We start from the raw sequence: 8,825 nt of genomic DNA on the forward strand, positions 1-8,825 counted from the left end.
AATGTTCTTCTTTTTTTTGCGCATTTATCATCTATTTTTTGTCGTTTTCGAGTTTTTTTTTGACTCAAGTCTCGACTCGACCGTTTTTCTCAGGAGGTTGGACTTCAGCCTTTGTGCTGGAGGGTGGAACCCTCAGTTCCAAGACTTTCCAAAGCCTCCAGACCTCCCGAGTCCTCAGGACCTGAGCTTTCACACAGTCTGAGGGCTGAAATTTTCTAAGTCCCACAGTAGTTCTCTGTTAGATTGAACTTCCAGACAGTCCAAGGACTGAAATCTTCTAAGTTCCTGAGTAGTTCTCTGTTAGTTTGAACCTTTAGACAGCCTGAGGACTGAAATTTTCAAAGTTTCTCAGTACTTCTCTGTTAGTTTGAACCTTCAGACAGTCTGAGGACTGAAATGTTAAAAGTTTCTCAGTACTTTGTTAGTTTGAACATTCTGGTTAACAGAAGCCTTAAAACTTGTGACCATGAGTCTTGATTTCACATTTAGACCATCCATCTGAGTTCTTCTCAGACCTTCACCTGTGGGTTTTTTAGAAATCCTCAACAAACTTTGATTCTCTTCACTGAACAGTAAAGTTTGTGGAGATCAGAAGGTAACATTAGTTTGATCGATGCCTTCAACTACTAGTAGACTTTATCTGGAAAGCAGTTTTCTGAAATGAGTTCTTAGTAAATCTGTCCACAATCAAACCAAGAACATAGAAAGAGGAAATGTTTGAAGAAATAACTTGACGTTTTCATTTCAGACTAGAAAACACTTTAAAACCTTTATCTGTTTTTGCTCTTTTTGATCGTTTTGTTTCTTCTGTTTACTTTGATCTTCTAAAGTCTAACTGGTGTCTTTTCAAATGTTTTGTCTTTAGTTTGATTCTTAAATGTTTAGTTTTGCTCTTTTCTCACCTTTTATTCTTTTCTAATGTCTGATTTGATTTCCAAATGTTTTGTCTTTCTAATGTATGTTTTTTCAAATGTTTTATTGGCTTGTTTGAAAAATTTCCTTTTCTTTCCCAATGTTTAATTTTTCCATTAAATCTTTAAGGTTTTTCTTTTTAAATGTTTTTCCACCTTTTAATGTTTAATTTTCTTTTAAAATGCTTCATTATATTTTGTTTAATTCCTATTTAAAGTTTTATCTTTAAGATTTAATTTTCTAAATTAAATTTTTTAATTAAATATTTTGTCTTTTTAAAGGTTTAATCTAATTAAATGTTTTGTATTTTTTTAAAATGTTTAATATTCTTCTTGTTGAATTGTATTTTTTACATATTGAATTGTCTAAAATATTTCATCTTTAATATTTTTGTTTAAAAAAATTTGTTTAATTTCATAATTACATGTTTTGTATCTTCTGTTTAATTATCTAATTCAATATTTTGTCTGTTTAATATCATTTAATTGTATTTAAAGAAAGTTGAAAACCACCTTCTGATACCTGAAATCTCTGAGTTTTCACACAAAGAACACCTGAACATGTCAAACTGGTTCCATAGTAGAACCATCATTGTAAAAACGTCATAGTATGGTGTGTTGCTCAAAAAACATTACGACCCCGCTGTCTAGGGTCGCCGAGGAGCAACACAAAAACAGGACAAATGCTGGTTTCCAGGGGGTTAGGCAGCTATTTATTTGAAAGAGGAAGTTTACAACACAACATGTGAGCAGAAAAATCACAAAGTCTGTCTTTAGTTCAGCTGAAAATATTAGTTTTTGTCTTTTTTATTGACCAAACTTTTCAGGAAGTAGATGAAGAATAATTAAAGCTCTCATGTATAAGTCCAACTTATTCTGGATCCTTGTGGAGAGTTTGATCTTAGAGTTTGTAAAGCTGTTGAGTTTTTAGAGTCACATGGATTGTTTTGACATTTAATAACCGAGTCCTGAAATAAAATTACAGTTGTGGATTTCTGTCATTTAGTCTGGACGAAACAAATAACAGCAGCATAAATCTCAAATGTCATTATGAGGAGTCTGGATTGAGGTTTCTCACTTGATAATGATTAAAACATGAAATTTAGGTTGGTTTAAAGGAATATTCCACCTTAAATCTTTGAATGTTGACCTAAAAGGTTGGTTTCAGGAAGTATTCAACCTACAAGGTCCTCAAACATCCACCTTAAAGGAACATTCCACCAAAAATCCTCGGACATGCACCTAAAATGTTGGTTTAACCGAGTATTCCATCCAAAATCCTCAAAGAGACCTGAGGGGCTGGTTAAAAGGAATATTCCACCTAAAACCTCAAATATAGACCCCAAAGGGTGGTTTAGAAAAAATCCTTCAATGTAGACCAAAAAAGTTAGTATGGAGGAATATTCCACCTGAAATGTAGACCTGAGAAGTTGGTTTGGAAGAATATACCATCCTAAACATCCTTAAATGTAGACTAAAAGACGGTTTGGAAGAAAATTCCACCTAAAATCCTCCAATGTCGACCTAAAAGGTGAGTTTAATGGTATATTCCACCTAAAATTCACTACTGTACACCTTGGAGGTTGGTCTGATGGTATATTCCACCCAACATCCTTTAACATAAACTTAAAAAGTTCATTCAAAGGAATATTCCACCTAAAATCCTTCAATGTCGACCAAAAAATCTTGACGTAAAGGAGTATTCCACCTTAAATATAGGCCTAAAGGATGGTTTGGAGTAATATTCTACTCTAAAATCTTCCAGTGTAGACCTAAAAGGTTGATCTGATGGTATATTCTACCCAACACCCTGGAACATTTACCTAAAAGGTTGGTTTAATGGTATATTCCCAGAAGAACCCTTGAACATCAGGCTTAATGGTATATTCCACCCAAAATACTTGTACATCTGCCAAGAAATCAGTGTAAAGGAAATGTAGACCTAAAAGGATTGTTTAAAGGAATATTTAAACAATTATTTTCATTATTTAATAATCTCTTATCAGTCAGAACCCTGGCAAACTCATTTTCAGCAGTTTTTTTTAGTGGAAGTCACAAATAAAGGAGCTCTTGGTTTTTCCCGGCATTACTGAGTCCAAAGCTGCTGTTTCAACACAGACACGTTCACATGCATCCACAAACCTCTCAGCACTCAAACACCCACAGACAGGAGGCCGGCTGGGCCGAGGCTCGGCGGCATCCTCAGACCCACGAGTCGGGGAGTCGGTGAACTTGTTGGTCCGGTTTGAAGGCCTCCGTGTGGTCCAGTAGAAGTCCACGTAGTCGGTGTTGGCTTTGAACCGCAGCGACTGGCCACCATCAGGTGGACCGGCTCGTCCTCGTAGGACTCCTCCTGTAGCCTTGAGGGGACCACAGGAACATTCAGTAGCTGTTGGAGTTCTTCCTGTCAGGCTCGTGGTAGAACGGCTCTGAAGAATCTTGTACTTGTCTTATCTGGAACAATCTAACAGCCTAAACTGTCAACAGTGGTGTAAAGAAGCAAACACACAGGCATAGATTAGGACTCAAACTAGATTTATTTTAGAAAACAAATCAACTTAGAGGCATTTGTTCACACATGTGGCTGAATAGGAGGCCGTCCAATCAGAAATGAGGTCTTCATTCTGTCGGTTGTTTGTTTGGTGAGACTCTTGGACCTCCATCAGCTGATGTGGATGTTTGATGGTCTTCTTCTCTAGTGCCAGATGATTCATCCATGAATTCAGCAGCTACAGACTGAAATGAAGCTCATGCTGCTGTTATTGAATTCCTGTTCCAGATCAAATGTTCAGAGCTCACCTTGAATGCAGCCGTCTGCTGTCTGATAGTTTTTCTCATTGTAGTCTTCAATAAAGTCTTTTTCCTCATGTCAGGATGTGGTGAGACTCTTTCTCAGTCTCTGCAGACGTCCCTCATTGTGCATCTCCAGACAAGAAACTGAAAAACTGATCACTGCTTCAGCATCAAACGCTCTCCAGCATTGAGAGTGTTTTAGGAATTCATTCATTGTGTTGTGAACTTTGAAGGAGCAGAAACTTTACAGCTGCCAAAGATATGAGCTCCAATTCTGGATGTTTTAGGAAATGAAGGTCATCAAATGAACACTTGATTTTTGCTGATAACGCTCATTAAATTACTGAAGAAATCCAACATAAAAACCTGTAAACTCTCAGGCAGCTTTTGTTAAAGTTTGTCTATAATTCTATCATCATGTTCTGGAACCAGGACTCTGCAGAAGTTCCTTCAAACAGATACTTGTGTGTTTCTATTTAAGGCCTCAGGTTTGAACGTACAGCAGAGGATTAGAAAAGAGTGATTTTAATATTTAAATCAGTCCAGTAAATGTTTGAGTAAAACATCATTAAAATTTTGATTTAGATAGATTTGTGTCAAATAATATTATAGAGTCTCACTTAAATATATCCAAATGAGTTCAGTGTATTTACATTTTATAGAATATTTGATTTCTTAATCTCAATACTGTAGAGTCTGACCCGAAATATTATAATAATGATGTAAATTTAAATAATAATATTGTAGTGCAGAGTCATAAACTTTAATCAGCTAAACTTACATCATAAATATCACTGTACAATCTTAACCTGAACATTCATATTATTGAGGTAAATTTACATAAATCATGATATTTTAGAGTCTTAACTGGAATATTTCTAACATTAATCTTTTTGTATTGTGCTGATAAACAACAATAACCCAACTTTCAGATAATATTTATTGTCTGTGATTATGAGACTAAATTCTATAGGCCTAGGCTGCTGGGGAACCTCTCTTGATGCACTGAGCCCTTCTCTAACTACCTATGTATTTACTATGTATTATTGCATTACACTCACTCTGTTTCTTTCTGTGTCCTTTCTCCGAGTGTCCCTGGTCCCAGAGCTGGATGCTTCAGATGTGTGGTTGTTCTCCCACCTCCAGCTGCCCATTTCCACTGATCTACTCTGCATTGCCCTTACTGTACTTGATTTGCTCATCTACATATTTTTGAAATTACCACCAGCTATATATGTAGTATATTTAATGCCAGAGCTGTACACCATAGCAGTAAACTATAATTAGTTTCCATGTTAGTTGTACTTTGCATATATCATGTCTTATCATGCATCTATTATACTGTGTGTTTTATGGTCCTTGTGTCCCCCCCCCACCTCTCTATCTCTACCTCTACCCCTTCCCCTCTACCTTTACCCCTCTACTTCTATCCCTCTATCTCTACCTCTATCCCTCTATCTCTACCTCTCTACCTCTTCTGTCCCTCTCAACCCACCCAGCCAGCAGGCAGATGGGTCCCCCCACATTAGAGCCGGGTTCTGCTCGAGGTTTTTTTCCCTGTTAAAAGGGTGTTTTCCTTGCCACTGTTGCCTTTTGGCTTGCTCTGGGGGTCAGGCATATGGGTTCTGAAAAGCGTCTCGAGACAATTTGACTGTAATTGGCGCTATATAAATAAAATTGAACTGAATTGAATTGAATTGAATCACAGTTTTCATCTGGTTGTTTTGCTTCAACATGCTGTGAAGTTCAGTTTTTACCTGAATCAATGCAGAGATTCTATTTCCAACCAAGACTGGAATAAAAATTAGAATGTTATGAGGTTATTAATGCAACTAAATATTTTCAGATGGAAGGATTTACTTCTAAGTTCTAATTCAAGTTTCAGTTGGAGCACATTGCATTCACAAAGAAAAACAGCGAAACCTTCATAGCAACATTTAATAAACCTAAAGCTTCCCTGTTGGCTCATTGGTGGAGTTTGTTACTGAGAATCTGAACCTTAAATCCAGTGAGACGACCATCTTCAGTCGAGGCCAGTCAGAGAACTTCAAGACCTTCCATCAGCTGGACCAGATGTGGCATCATCTCCCTCTGAACATCTGGATGACAGGAGAAAAGACAGAAATCAAACACAGATCACAGAAATACAATTTATTCACTTTCATCATTTTATAAAAGTAGCATGAACTTTTTTAAAACTTGACAACATCAGTAATGAAAGTAAATGTTTTTATCTCATGTTGAAGCTAAATTTAAAGTCAATTTTAATGACAGTTTATCCTGAGAGGAGTGAGAATGGAGCTTTTCTTTCCTTTTTAGAATATTCCCTCAAAATATTCTGTTTATTATTGGCTTTAGAAGCATTTTTCTTTACTTATTTATTTTTAGACGCCTCAGACTGATACACTTTGCTGGTTTGCAGATAATTTCATGTACAATGAAAATAAAGATCTTCTATTATAACATATTTTGCTAAAACAAGAACTGAAACTTTCTCAACCATCTCTCAGTCTGCAAAATTCCAACTGTGACCAAGAATTATCTGATGTAGTTATTATTATAATCCTTACTGAACCAGCTCTGGAGTTAATAAAAATCTGTATATGGATATGATTTTCTCTGATGGGACCACTATGGAAGCCGTAGTAACAATTAACTATCCTTTGAAGGGAAAGATTAGGTCTTCTTCAGGTGGATAAAAAAATGCTCTCCCTTTAAAAAAAACTGCATACAATAAAGTAAATCTCTTCTGCACTGCACACATACTACACTTTTGTATAACTCTGGATGTCTGGAGTAAAGGCAGATAGATCCACTGATCAGCCACAACATTCTGACCACTGACAGCTGAAGAGAACAACATCCATCATCTTGTTCTAATGCAACGTTCTGCTGGGAAACCTTGATATTCATGTGGATGTTTGACATGTACCACCACCTAAACACTGCAGGACAAACAACCCCCTAGTCTCCATGGCAACAGCAGTCCTTGATGCCAGCTGCCACCCTCAGCAGGACAAATTAAAACTGCTCAGGAGTGGTCCGAGGAACACGACAGAGCTAAGCTGTTCACCTGGGTTCCACACTCCCCACATCCAGATCTGATTGAGCATCTGTGGGATGGTCCAGGATCAGCCTGGTCTAGGTAGGACCCACCCTGCAACCCACAGGACCCACAGAATCCACAGGACATCCCCAGAGGTTCTGATGAACCACTGGGTCAGAGGAGTTTTAGCAGCATAAAGGGACCAACACAGTATTAGTCAGGTGGTTATAATTGTTATACTGTTATATTGTCATGCTGATTATATGATCAGTAAATGTTACCATCAATTATAACGTCCACATTGATCAGGAAAAAAAACAACTATCAGTTCATTCAGAAACTGTGGGGTTAAACCTAAAAACACAGACCTCAACAGCAGTTTGTTTCAAAGCAGAACACCAGCTGGTTTTCACTAAAGAAGCTTTCAAAGCAACAATTAAATGACAGTTTTGTTCTCATTAAGTTCAGAGTCAGCCAAAATAATGTACCCACATCAGGAAAAGAAAAACTTTTATAAATATTTCATTTGTATAAGTACTTCTACACATATAGATACCTCTTTCTAAGTTTGATCAAATCACGATAACTCTGTGTCCTGTTGTACGATGTTTTCCCAACAGATGGCGCTACCCTCATGAATGGAGCATCAACAAGTAACGTCTACAACACAACAGAAATGTCTGGAAGCCAGTGGCCACCACTTTGAGCACCTCTTGTAATTGTAGAGGCCAAAGATAACTTTTATTAATCTCGTGATGTCTGAATAAATTTGGTATTGAAATATTTATGCAAGTTTTTCTTTTCCTGATGTGTGTAAACATTATTTTGGCTGACTCTGTATAATGGGTTTCTGACAGGTCACCAGGCAACATCTTTTTATAATAATGACAAACATACCTGCATTCTACAGGAGTGATTTTCCTCATGTCCAGGTAAAGATGTGTGAGGAGTTTAGAGATGACAGGAGCAGGAGTCATCCTCACTAATTCAGCTTCCACCTAGAAACACAAAGACCACAAACAAACACACTGATATACTCAAACGTTCAACCTCACAGCCTCAAAATATCTGTTTAGGAAGTGTTGTGTTTCTAAATTCTGCTGAAAGCATTGACAGACATTCAAGGTTGTGTAAAAAGCAGCCTGTCCTCTGAGCTACTGAGAAATTTTCCTGAACAAAGTTTCTACGTGTAAATCAGCTCAACAAAAACTAAAGCCTCAGTCAGAGATAACAGGTATCCCAAATTATGAAGAACTTTCTTTGTTAACTCAGACTTTCTGCTTCAACCTCACATAAAAAGGGGAGTTTAACTCGTCAGGTGACTGAAAATGAACGGCTTGTGCAGTTCTAGATCCAAAAGTAGGATGTTTCAACTCATGTTTTACTACAAATACATGCAGTAATAAATAAATACAATGGCTGGTTGTTAGTTTATTCACTATTAATGTCACTTTATATACTGGATTGAACTTGAGCAGTGGAAAAGAGAAGGAATTTAATGAAATTATGGAGATTCAGAGAAGTAATGTTGCACAATGTTAAGTTAAGCTCGGTTTAATTCAAACCAGCTGAATGTTAAACTTCAGTGCAGCTCAACGGGTTTCAGTTAACCTTAAAGTAAAATAACTTTTTTAAAAGCTAAAATACACAGCAGAGAAATACAGGTTGAGAAGGTCATTCTAATAATGACAGCTGAGGCAGCAACTAACAGGTGTTCAGCGATAAGTTAGCCACCTGTGTTAATTAGCCCGCTAGCTAACTTAGCCGCTTAGCTAGCTAACGCGCCCGGACCAGCTGCCCAAACACGACAGAACACAGCTCTTCACAAGTCGCTGACTTAACGTACAACAAAACAGCGCTACAGGTTAGAAGTATTTATCTTCTTACCGTGTTTTACTCCAAAAACAAGGTCAACAGCAGCCAGAGATGCTACCGGACGTGCGGATCATAGATGGTGTAGAAGCCTAGATACGCTAGCGTGCTGTCTTCTTTGGTCTGACCAATCACTGCTCTCTGGCTCCGCCCTCTGAGAATCTTGTCGTTTGGCTCCACACTTGCTGATGACCACTTCCGGT

General features: G+C 37.4%; 1 long non-coding RNA gene across 4 annotated transcripts; it reads right to left on the reverse strand.

Annotated features, from left to right (window-relative positions):
- Positions 1–1,416: 1,416 nt before the first annotated feature.
- LOC129349800 (uncharacterized) lies at positions 1,417–8,825 on the reverse strand. 4 transcript variants are annotated; one of them, XR_008602931.1, is made up of 5 exons: positions 8,638–8,825; positions 7,648–7,748; positions 6,778–6,919; positions 3,711–5,803; positions 1,417–3,647 (listed from the first exon to the last, which is right to left on the reverse strand). It is a non-coding gene; the product is annotated as an uncharacterized LOC129349800 (long non-coding RNA). The 4 variants fall into 4 exon arrangements; XR_008602929.1 differs by lacking the exon at positions 6,778–6,919 and having other exon boundaries at positions 1,420–3,388; positions 3,490–3,647; positions 8,638–8,808; XR_008602930.1 differs by lacking the exon at positions 6,778–6,919 and having other exon boundaries at positions 1,420–3,647; positions 3,711–3,834; positions 5,703–5,803; positions 8,638–8,791.

This window comes from Amphiprion ocellaris, chromosome 10, assembly GCF_022539595.1.
Source record: "Amphiprion ocellaris isolate individual 3 ecotype Okinawa chromosome 10, ASM2253959v1, whole genome shotgun sequence".
Lineage (NCBI taxonomy): Eukaryota > Metazoa > Chordata > Actinopteri > Pomacentridae > Amphiprion > Amphiprion ocellaris.